We start from the raw sequence: 13036 nt of genomic DNA on the forward strand, positions 1-13036 counted from the left end.
CCAAAAATGAGCTGGGCATGATGGCAGGCACCTGTAGTCCCAGCTACTCTGGAGACTGAGGCAGGAGAGTAGCTTGAACCCGGGAGGTAGAGGTTGCAGTGAGCCGAGATCGCACCACTGCACCCCAGACTGGGCAACAGAGAGAGACACCATCTCAAAAAATAGAAATGAAAATAAAAATAAAAATGAAAGCTCAGTTGAGCCACCTCATGGGGAATAGATTGTAGGAGACAAAAGGGACAGAGAGAGATCCTAGGAGTCTGTCCCAGTTCTCCTGGGTGGGAAAGTATGGTGGCTTGGTTTAGGGACCTGGTAGTGGAGGCAGACATGAGTGGGTGGACTGAGGGTACATTTGGAAGAACACTGTAGTGGACGAGATGTGGGGAGTGAGGGATAATGTTTTAGGGTGCGACAGGAGGTGCCTTGTAGCTGGTTTGTACACTCCATTCTGCTAGAATGCTTGTCTTTGAAATGTGAGTTAGTCCCAAAGTGGTGGATATAACAGGAAACAATTTGAGCATAATGTGGATTTTGCCTTCCTTATGCACAATTTTGCCTGCAAGAAACACTAGGTTAATAGAAAACTGCACCTGTCTGGACCAAATAGTGTAGGACTGCACAAAATATGCATAAGCACACATTTGAAATATCTACCAGCCACCTCAGCTTCTTGTGAATTATGAGCCACATTTATCTACACCTAGCATTACAACTTTCCATCTGATTACAGATTACTTTTCTACCTTTTCACAATAATTCACAAGCTGCAATCCTTCAATAGCAACTTCCTCAAGCAAACTTCAGGCCTTTTTCATGGCAATGTGGCATATTTACTATAGTATTTATGTATTTCTTAACCAACTAAAACGTGTAAAACTTCAATCTCAAAGAAGAAATCATGAGGGAAATTAGAAAATACATTAAGGGCCAGGCACAGTGGCTCACACCTCTAATCCCAGCAATTTGGGAGGCTGAGGCAGATGGATCACCTGAGGTCAGGAGTTTGAGACCAACCTGGCCAACATGGTGAAACCCTGTCTCTACTAAAAATACAAAAATTAGCTGGGTGTGGTGGCATGAGCCTGTAATCCCAGCTACTCAGGAGACTGAGGCAGGAGAATCACTTGAACCTGGGAAGCGGAGGTTGCAATTAGCCAAGATCATGCCATTTTGCACTCTAGCTGGGCAACAGACTCCATTTCAACAAAGAAAAGAAAAACACATTGAGATGAATAAAATAAAAATATAACCTACCAAGATTTGTGGAGGCAGCTAATGCAGAGGGAAATATATAACTGCTAGACACCTATGTTACTAAAGAAGAAGGATCTCAATCAATAGCCTTCCACCTTAAGAAACTGAGAAAAGAAGAGTAAACTAAACCCAAAGCTAGTAGAAGGATAGAAATAATAAACATATGGGTAGGAACAAACAAAATAGAGAAATAAAAATCGGGAGAATCAACAAAACCACAAGGTGGTTTTTTGAAAAGATCAACAAAATTTTAATTAACTAGGCTAACCAAGAAAAAAAGAGAGAAGACTCAAATTGCTAAAATCAGGAATGAAAGAGGAAGCATCACTACCAATTTTACAGAAATGAAAAGAATGATGGAGCAATGCTATGAATGATTGTAGGCGAACAAATTAGATAAACTAAATGAAACCTGGTAACCCAAAAATAATCTAAACGAAATGGACAGATTCCTAGAAAGTCACAAACTACCAAAACTGACTCAATGGAAAATAGAAAATCTGAATAGACTTATAACAAGTAAAGAAATTGAGTAGTAATCCGAAAGAACTTTCCACAAAAAGCCCAGGACCATATGATTGTACTAGTTAATTCTTCCAAATATTTAAAGAAGGATTAGCATCAATCCCTCACAAACTAGATAGTCCCCAGCTTATGATGGTTCAACTTTATATATATATATATATAATTTCTTTTTTTTTGAGACAGAATCTCCCTCTGTCACCAGGCTGGAGTGCAGTGGCGTGATCTCGGCTCACTGCAACCTCCCACTCCTGGGTTCTAGCAATTTTTCTGCCTCAGCCTCCCAAGTAGCTGGGATTACAGGCACCCACCACCATGACTGGGTAATTTTTGTATTTTTAGTAGAGACAGGGTTTCACCATGTTGGCCAGGATGGTCTTGATCTCCTGACCTCATGATCTTCCCACCTAGGCCTCCCAAAGTGTTGGGATTACAGGCGTGAGCCACCACGCCTGGGTGACTTATGGTATTTTTTAACTTACAATGGGTTTATCAAGCTATAACCCCATCATAAGTTGAGGAGCATCTGTTGTCTTAAAATAGAAAAGGAGGGAACACTACTATTTTATGAATCTGGTATTATCTGGATAACGAAACCACACAAAGACATTATAATAAAAAATAAAACTACACACCAATCTGTCCTATGATTATAAATGCAAAAATCCTCAATCCCAAATCCAGAAACATATAAAAAGAATTATACACCACCAGGCGTGGTGGCTCATGCCTGTAATCCCAGCACGTTGGGAGGCCTAGGTGGGCAGATCATGAGGTCAGGAGACCAAGACCATCCTGGCGAACACAGTGAAACACCGTCTCTACTAAAAAATACAAAAAAAAAAAAAAAATTAGCCGAGCGTGGTGGCGGGGGCCGGTAGTCCCAGCTACTCAGGAGGCTGAGGCAGGAGAATGGCGTGAACCCGGGAGGTGGAGTTTGCAGTGAGCCGAGATCGCACCACTGAACTCCAGCCTGGGCGACCGAGCAAGACTCCATCTCAAAAAAAAAAAAGAAAAAAAAGAATTATACACTATGATTAAGTCAAATTTATCCCAAGAATGCAAAGGTGGTTGGGTCAACATTTTAAAACTCATATTAGTAGAATAAAGGACAAAAACGATATGATCATCTCAATATATGCAGTAAAAGCATTTGACAAAATCCAACACTCATGATAAAAACACAACAAACTAGAGATAGAACTTTTTCAACCTGATAGAGGGCGTCTATGAAAATCCCACAGTTAATATTAGAGTACTTACTGGCAAAAAAAACCCCAAAAAACTGAATACTTTACCCTTTAGATCAGGAACAATACAAGGATGTCCACTCTACCACTTCTATTCAGCATTATACTGATGGAGCTAGCTAGGGCAACTATGCAAGAAAAAGAAATAGAAGGCTACTGGTTTGGAAAGGAAGAAGTAAAACTACTTCTATTTGTAGATGATATGATCTTGTATACAGAAAATCCTAAGGAAACTACTAAATCGCTATTATAATTAAGAAACACGTTCAGCAAGGTTGTAGAGTACAATATCAATATATGAAGACAATTAGAACCTGGTGTCTGGCACTGCAGACCAGGGTCAGGTGGGCTGGGTTGGGCTCCTCTGGGCCATGGAGGCTGAGGTGCACACGTTGTGCTGGTACTGGGGAAGTGAGGAGGGCGGGCCTCTTGTGGAACTGCCTGCCGTTTTATTTAAAAAGAAAGAAGAAGAAGGAGAAGGAGAAGGAGAAGGAGAAGGAGAAGGAGAAGGAGAAGAAGAAGAAACAAACAAGCAAACAACAGCAGCAACAACAAAAGCCAATTGTATTTCTTTTTTTTTTTTTTTTAAGATAGAGTCTCGCTCTGTCACCCAGGCTGTAGTGCAGTGGCACGACCTCAGCTCACTGCAACCTCCGCCTCCCAGGTTCACGCCATTCTCCTGCCTCAGCCTCCTGAGTAGCTGGGACTACAGGCGCCTGCCACCACGCCTGGCTAATTTTTTATATTTTTAGTAGAGATGGGGTTTCACCATGTTAGCCAGGATGGTCTCGATCTCCTGACCTCGTGATCCACCCGCCTCAGCCTCCCAAAGTGCTGGGATTACAGGCGTGAGCCACTGCGCCCAGCCAACAATTGTATTTCTATGCCCTAGCAATTAACAATCTGAAAGGGATTTTTTTTTATATAAAAAAGGATCTCACTCTGTTGCCCAGGCTGAAGTGCAATGGCACAATCATAGCTCACTGCAACCTTAAATTCCTGGGCTCAAGCAATCCTCCCACCTCAGCCACCCAAGTACCTGGGTCTGCAGGCATGCACCACCATGACCAGCTAATGTTTTTATTTTTTGTAGAGACAGGGCCTCACTATGTTGCCCAGGCTGGTCTCAAACTCATGGTCTCAAATGGTCCTCCCATCACTGAGTCACTGTGCCTGACCTGGTCAATTGATTTTGACAAGGGCATCAAGATTACTCAATGAAGAAGAGTAGTCTCTTCAATAAATGGTGCTGGGATAACTGGATATCCACATGCAAAGGAATGAAATTAGACCCCTACCTCACACCATACACAAAAGTTAAAATAGGTCATAGACCTAAATGTAAGAACTAAAACTCTTAGAAGAAAATGCAGGAGGCCGGGCGCGGTGGCTCACGCCTGTAATCCCAGTACTTTGGGAGGCCGAGGCGGGCGGACCACGAGGTCAGGAGATCGAGACCATCCTGGCTAACACGGTGAAACCCCGTCTCTACTAAAAATACAAAAAATTAGCTGGGCGTGTTGGCGGGCGCCTGCAGTCCCAGCTACTCGGGAGGCTGAGGCAGGAGAATGGCGTGAACCCAGGAGGCGGAGCTTCCAGTGAGCAGAGATCGTGCCACTGCACTCCAGCCTGGAAGACAGTGAGACTCTGTCTTAAAAAAAAAAAAAAAAAAAAAAAGAAAATGCAGGAGTAAATCTTCATTACTTTGGTTTGGCAATGGTTTCTTAAATATGATACCTAAAGCACAAGCAAACAAAGAAAACAATAGATAAATTGGACAGTATCAAAATTCAAAACTTTTGTGGTTGATATGACACCATAAAGAAAGTGAGAAGACAAGCCACAAAATGGGAGAAAATATTTGGAAGCCATATATCTGATAAGGGACTTGTATCTGTAATATATAAAGAGCTCTTACAGCTCAACAACAAAAGACACCTAATCCAATTAGAAATGGGCACAAATTTAAATACACATTTCTTCAAAGAAGATATACAAATGGTCAATAAGCACATGAAAAGATGCTGAAAATCATCAGGGAAATACAACCCAAAACTTCCATGAGATACCACTTCACACCCACTAGGATGGCTATAATAAAAAAGACAGATAATAGCAAGTATTGGTGAAGATGTAGAGAAATTGAAATCCTCATACACTGCTAGTGGAGTATGAAATGGTACAGCCACTTCGGGAAACAGTCTGGTAGCTCTTCAAAAAGTCAAATATGGAATTGCTGTATGAGCCAACAATTCTGCTCCTAGGTAAATATCCAAGAGAAATGAAAACCTACATCCACACCAAAACTTATACACAAATGTTCATAGTGGCATTGTTCAGAATAGCCAAAAAGTAGAAGCAATCAAAATATCTATCAATGAATGAATGAATAAATAAAATACGGTAAATCTATACAATGGAATGTTATTTGGCAATAAATAGGAATGAAATACTGATACAACATGGATTAACCTTCAATATATTACACTAAATAAAAGATGCCTGTAACAAAGGGTAACATATTGTATGACTCCATTTGTTTGAAATATCCAGAATAGTTAAATCCATAGACACAGAATGTAGATTAATGGTTGCCAGGAGCCTGGGCAACATAGAGAGAGGCCCTTTCTCTACAAAAAAAAAAAAAAAAAAAAAGAAAAGAAAAGAATTGTGTGTGTGTGTGTGTGTGTTTTGGAGACAGAGTCTCACTTTGTCACCCAAACTGGAGTGCAGTGGTGCAACCTCAGCTCACTGCAACCTCCACCTCCCAGGTTCAAGTGATTCTCATGCCTCAGCCTCCTGAACAGCTAGGATTACAGGTGTACACCACCATGCCTGGTTAATTTTGTATTTTTAGTAGAGACAGGGTTTCACCATGTTGGTCAAGCTGGTCTTGAACTCTTGACCTCAGCTGATCCACCTGCCTCAACCTCCTAAGGTGCTAGGATTACAGGCATGAGCCACTGTGCCCAGCCCTAAAGAGAGAAAATTAGCTGGGCATGGTGGCATGTGCCTGTGGTCTCGGCTACTTGGGAGGCTGGGGCAGGAAGATGGCTTGAGCCCAGGAGCTAAGTCTGCAGTGAGCTGTGATTGTGCCACTGCACTCCTACGTGAGTGACAGAGTGAGACTTAATCTCAAAGAAAAAAAAAAAAGGTTGCCAGGGGCTAGGGGAAGAAGGTGATGGGGAGTGGCTGCTAAAGTATATGGGGTTTCATTGTGGGAAGGATAAAAATGTGCTAAAATTGGTAGTAGTCATGGTTGTACAATTCTATGAACATACTAAAAACCACTGAATTATATACTTTAAAAGGATGAATTCATCGAATGTGAATTATATCTCCATAAAATTGTTATTTTTAAAACCCTGCTACTATATTATATTTATTAGGTCCTTTTTCTTTTTTTTTTCTTTTTTTCCCCCCAGATGGAGTCTTGCTCTGTCACCCAGGCTAGAGTGCAGTGGCATGATCTCAGCTCACTGCAACCTCTGCCTCCTGGGTTCAAGCAATTATCCTGCCTCAGTCTCCCAAGTAGCTGGGATTACAGGTGTGTGCCACCATGCCCAGCTAATTTTTGTATTTGTAGTAGAGATGGGGTTTCACCATGTTGGCCAGGCTGGTCTCGAACTCCTGACCTCATGATCCCCCCACTTTGGCCTCCCAAAGTGCTGGGATTACAGACATTAGCCACCATGCCCAGTCCTTTTTCTTGTTTTTTAATGTGTCACTCACTGACAAAGTTTTTGAGTATTTGTCATCCTAACCTCACTTTCACCATAATTGCACAATTTTGCCCAGGCCAGTGATTTTTAGTAACACGTATATCATATTACAGCAGAACTAATTGTACGTAGCAGTAGGTTTAGGCTGGTTAAGTGACAATTGTCTCCAGTAGAGGGGCAGGACAAGGTGGGGACCCTATCCTGTGACCTTTTAAAAAAACCCAATTACCATTAAAAGGAAGCTTTCAGGACAGGCATGTTGGCTCAAGCCCATAATCCCAGCACTTTGGGACACTGAAGTGGACAGATCACTTGAGGTCAGTGGTTCAAGACAAGCCTGACCAACATGGTGAAACCCTGTCCCTATGAAAAATACAAAAAATAGCCAGACGTGGTGGTGCACACCTGTAGTCCCAGTTACTTGGGAGGCTGAGGCAGGAGAATTGGTTGAACCTGGGAGGTGGAGGTTGCAGTGAGCCAAGATCTCATCACTGCACTCCAGCCTGAGTGGCAGAGTGAGACTCCATCTCAAAAAAAAAAAAAAAAAGAAAAAGGAAGCTTTCAGAAGTTTAGCAGCATCCCACCCGCCAAAGACCTACTTTCATTGATGTTCAACACTATTACACATTTTGTCTTCTTGCTTAGTCCCTGGAAGAAGGGACTGTCTAAGGTCATTGGAGGTAGAATACCAAACTGCATTCTACCTCTGTTAGCCTGGGGTGAACAAGTGGGATTAGTATGTAACGTCTCTTCCAACATTTTTCACGTATGCCTTCTGGTCTTGCAAAGTTGAGACATCGAAAAACTGCATTTCCCAGACTCCCTTACAGCTAGGGTGCGAGTTAAGTTCCCATCATTGCTTGCATTTGACACTGTTGCACGCTAGGGGGAGCTCATCTTTCTTGCTGCCTCAGCTTTTGCTGCTGGAAAAGCACAGCCATAGAGATTATGGGGACTTTTCTTTATCGTCATTTTGATGTCTAGCCTTTAGTTTGTGGGCGTCTGGAAACAGATGCAGGAACAGCAGCTTCATGTGGTGCAGCTACTGTGTTGCGTGTTTAGAGTTGTCAGTTCCAGGGGTGGCATTTTGGGTCCTCACCTATACGAGCATCTCCCATCTAGAACCTGTGGCAGTTCTGGCTTTGAGAAGGGGCTGGAGTTGTGGTCAGCTCCTCTCCTCCAGGAGGCTGCTGTTTCTGACCCATCGGGGCAAAGAGTGGCCAGTGTGAAGGAGGAAGGGGAAGCAGAGAAGCACGGGAGTCTTCTTCTTCTTCTTCTTTTTTTTTTTTTTTTTTTTTTTTGAGACGGAGTCTTGCTCTGAGCAGGGGAGTCTTCTTTAACCAGTACTCTTGTAAGCCAGTTTCTCTTCCTTTGATCCTGGCCAAGGTTTAAAGCTGACTCTTTCATGGGGTGCCTTGGAAACAAACCAGAATCAGCTATAGAATTTGTGGGGCTCAGTGCAAACCGAAAATGCAGGGTGCCTTGCTCAAAAGTCATTAAAAATTTTGGCAGGCCGCGGTGGCTCACACCTGTAATCCTAGCACTTTGGGAGGCCAATGGGGGCAAATCATGAGGTCAGGAGTTTGTCGCCAGCCTGGCCAACATGGTGAAACCCTGTCTCTACTAAAAATAAAAAAAAAAAATAGCTGGTCGTAGTGGCAGGTGCCTGTAATCTTAGCTGAGGCTGAGGCAGGAGAATCGCTTGAACCCAGGAGGTGGAGGTTGCGGTGAGCCAAGATCGCACCACTGCCCTCCAGCCCTGGCGACAGAGTGAGACTGCATCTCAAAAAATAAATAAATAAGTAAAAATAAAATAAATTAAAATGAAAAATAAATGAGTAAAAACCTGCCCAGCAGGCTGCCACCTCACTGGGGAATTCCACGACCACTGTGTCTCAGTTCTCTGGTTGGAATTTCAGTCTTGCAACCCACTTCATTTGCTTTTCTGTGAATTGCCTTTACCCTGAATCTCCAGTCTGTGTAAATTCCATTAGAGTGGGGACCTTTTTCTTTCTGTCTTACTTCTCTATCTCCCCACGATCTAGAGCAAAGGTTCTCAACCAAGGGCGATTCTGCTCCCCAGGGGCCATTTGGAAATGTCTGGGAACATTTTGGGTTCTCAGGGCTGGGGGTGTTCCTGGCATGGAGTAGGTGGAGGCCAGGGATGCTGCTCAGCACCCGGTAGTGCCCAGGACGGCCCCACCCCAGAGAATGATATGGCCCAAAGTCAACAGTCCTGAGGCTAAGAAACTGCATTAATGGGCCGGGCGTGGTGGCTCATGCCTGTTAATGCCAGCACTTTGGGAGGCCGAGACGGGCAGATCACAAGGTCAGGAGATCGAGACCATCCTGGCTAACACAGTGAAACCCCGTCTCCACTAAAAATAAAAAAAAAAAAAAAAAAATTAACCGGGTGTGGTGGCAGGCAACTGTAGTCCCAGCTACTCAGGAGGCTGAGGCAGGAGAATGGCGTAAACCCCGGAGGTGGAGCTTGCAGTGAGCCGAGATCGCGCCACTGCACTCCAGCCTGGGCGACAGAGTGAGACTCTATCTCAAAAAAAAAAAAAAAAAAAAAAAAAAAACTGCATTAATGAGGGGAAAATTGAGTTAGGTCCCTCACTCACACACTAGACACCAGAATAAACTCCCAACAGGGCAGACGGTAGAAACCAAGGGGACCCCCAGCTCCTGGGATCCACCTCCCCTCTCCCTCCCCACTCAGGGTGTGGCTTTAAATGTGTTTAGCCTCCTGGGACCTTAGGCGGGCAGATGATTATGGGATGCAGAGTCTCTTGGGGGTCATTGGAACCCCCTAACTCAGTGGTTCTCACTGGGATTGAATCTGTCCCTCAGGGGACACTGGCAATGTCTGGGGCATTTGTGGTTATCATGACTAGAAGTTGTTCTTGGCATCGAGTGGATGGAGGCCAGGAATGCTTTTCAGCACCCTCCAGTGCCCAGGACAGTCCCACCCTGGAGAATGATCCAGCCCAAAATGCCAATGGTGCTGAGAGGGAGAGACCCTAGTCTAGAATCATGCTTGACTCACTGTCGCTCTTCAGTAAATTACAGTAGAAGAAATGGATGGTGAAATGCCAAGCTGGCAGGTGCAAATCTCTTGCCCAAATCTTTATTAACATTTTATTTTTTATTTTTCATTTTGTTTTAAGACAGAGTCTCGCTCTGTTGCTCACTCTGGAGTGCAGAGGCATGATCTCGGTTCACTGCAACCTCTGCTTCCTGGGTTCAAGTGATTCTCCTGCCTCAGCCTCCTGAATAGCTGGGACTACAGGTGCACGTCACCACGCCTGGCTAATTTTTGGTTTTTTTTTTTTTTTTTTTTTTGAGATGGATTCTCACTCTGTAGCCCAGGCTGGAGTGTAGTGGCACGATCTCAGCTCACTGCAACCTCTGCCTCCCGGGTTCCAGTGATTCTCCTGCCTCGGCCTCCAGAGAAGCTGGGACTACAGCCACGTGCCACCACACCTGGCTAATTTTTGTTGTTGTTGTTGTTGTTATTTTTAGTAGAGATGGGGTTTCACCGTGTTAGCCAGGATGGTCTTGAACTCCTGACCTCATGATCCACCTGTCTCAGCCTCCCAAAGTGCTGGGATTACAGGCGTGAGTCGCTGCACCCAGCCTTTATTAACATTTTTAAAAATTGTAAAACATACCAAACATAAAATTTACCACTGCAACCATGTGTAAGTACTCAGTTCAGTGGCATTAAGCACATTCCCATGGTTGTGCAACCATCACCACCATCAATTCCAGAACCTTCTCCTCTTCCCAAACTAAAACTCTGTCCCCATGAAAAACTCAGTCCCCATCCCCCCACAACCCCCTAGCACCTGGCATTCTACTTTCTGTTTCAATGGATTTAATTACTCTAGGGACCTCATATATTAGTCCTTTTGTGATTGGCTTCTTCTACTTAGCATAATGTCTTCAACTTCATACATATTGTAGCATGTGTAAGAATTTGCTTCCTTTTTAAGGCTGGGTAATATTCTACCATATGGATGGATCACATTGCCTTTATCCATCCATTCATCCATGGGTGGGCACTTGGGCTGTTTCCACCTCTTGACCATTGTGAATCATGTTGCTATAAACATGAATGTACAAGTATCTCTTGAAGACCCTGCTTTCAATTCTTTGATTGCCCAAATCTCTTAAGGCTGGGTGGGCAGAAATAGCAAAGAAACTCTTCCATCAGGGAAATGTAAAGAAAAAAGAATGCAATTCTGCACTTATATGAAGGGTGTTAAAATTTACCAAACATGGCCGGGCGCGGTGGCTCACTCTTGTAATCCCAGCACTTTGGGAGGCCGAGGCGGGCGGATCACGAGGTCAGGAGATCAAGACCACGGTGAAACCCCGTCTCTACTAAAAAACACAAAAAAATTAGCCAGGCGTGGTGGCGGGCGCCTGTAGTCCCAGCTACTCGGAGAGGCTGAGGCAGGAGAATGGCGTGAACCCGGGAGGCGGAGCTTGCAGTGAGCCGAGATTGCACCACTGCACTCCAGCCTGGGTGACCCAGCGAGACTCCGTCTCAAAAAAAAAAAAAAAAAAAATTTACCAAACATAAAATCTGATAATAATCTGGGAAAGAGATGTAAGAGAGTTGGTTTGTGACCATCCTGGCCAAGATGACGAAACCCCCTGTCTACTAAAAAAAAAAAAAAAAATTATCCAGGTGTAGTGGTGCATGCCTGTAATTCCAGCTATGTGGGAGGCTGAGGCACAAGAATTGCTTGAACCCAGAAGGCAGAGGTTGAAGTGAGCCAAAATTATGCCACTGCACTGCAGCCTGGGCGACCAGAGCAAGACTTTGTCTAAGAAAGAGACAGAGAGAGAGAGAGAGAGGGAGGAAGGAAGGAAGAAAAAAAAAGAGAGATCTAAGAGTTGCTGTGAGATTTATCCCTAGTTTTTCATTGCAATTCTACAATTTCAGGGTCAAACAGTGATTATATATTATAATACAGCAGGAGGAATTAGGTGTGAATTTCCTGCAGAAAATTTCAGCTTGGACTTACACTCTGTTTGGTCACTGTTTGCTCTCCAGTATCCCTACTGTAGCCCAAGTAATGTCATATCAAAGAAGTGCCACATAAGCAAAGTGTGTTGGCTCATGCCTGTAAGCCCAGCATTTTGGGAGGCCCAGGTGGGAGGATCACTTGAGCTCAGGAGTTGGAGACCAACCTGGACAACACAGTGAGAGCTCATCTCTACAAAAATTAATTTTAAAAACTTAGCAGGGCGTGGTGGCATGTGCCTGTGGTCCCAGCTACTTGGGGGGCTGAGGCAGGAGGCTCGCTTGAGGCCAGGAGATGGAGGCTGCAGTGAGCTATGATCACGCCACTGTACTCCAGCCTGGGTGACAGAGAGAGACCCTGTCTCTTAATAAGAAAAGAAAAGAGAAATTGCAGAAGTGCCACATTCCTGTTGACATAGGACACCCAGGGCAGACAGGGAGGAGAGAGATGAACCTTAATTCTTGAATGAATGGAGGTAAGGCTGATATTTTCTCCTAGTGGACTCTGGTCCAGTTCATTCCAGAGAGAAAGCTTTGCCTGCTTAAAGTAGCCACTTGAACCATGTTGGAGGATCTTGTTGGGCACGGCTTGGAGGGGAAATAGCAGAGCTGAAGTCTGCAGCAGAGGAGGCCACAGGAGTGGATAACCAGGTAGTGGTAGAGGGAAAGGGGTGTGTACAAGGCAACACCTGACTCCCTTGCTCCTCTTACCTAAGGCTCAAGGGCAAGTGACACCAAGGAGGAATCATTTTCAGGGTGGCCAACTCATCCTGGTTTCCTCGGGACTTTCCCACTTCTAAAACTCAAAGTTCCAGTTCCCCAAAATGTAAAAAGTGGAATTCCCATGGGATCCAGCAATTCCGCTCCTAGGTGTCTGCCCACAGGAATTGAAAACTTAGGTCTTCGCAAAAACTTCTACATGAATATTCCTAGCAGCATTAGCTCATAAAGCCAGAAAGTGCACATGACTCCAGTGTCCATCCATGGAGGAATGAATAAACAAAATGTGATCTAGGCTGGGCGCAGTGGCTCACGACTGTAATTCCAGCACTTTGGGAGGCCAAAGTGGGAGGATCACTTAGGCCAGGAGCTTGAGACCAGTCTGGGCAACAAAGTGAGACCTCCATTTCTAAAAAAAATTAAAAATGTTAGCTAGGCATGGTTGCACACATCTGTAGTCCCAGCTACTCGGGAGGCTGAGGCAGGAAGACTGAGCTCATAAATATGAGGCTACGGTAAGCTGTGTTTTA

Source organism: Nomascus leucogenys, unplaced genomic scaffold (assembly GCF_006542625.1).
Source record: "Nomascus leucogenys isolate Asia unplaced genomic scaffold, Asia_NLE_v1 Super-Scaffold_241, whole genome shotgun sequence".
Taxonomy (NCBI): Eukaryota; Metazoa; Chordata; class Mammalia; order Primates; family Hylobatidae; genus Nomascus; species Nomascus leucogenys.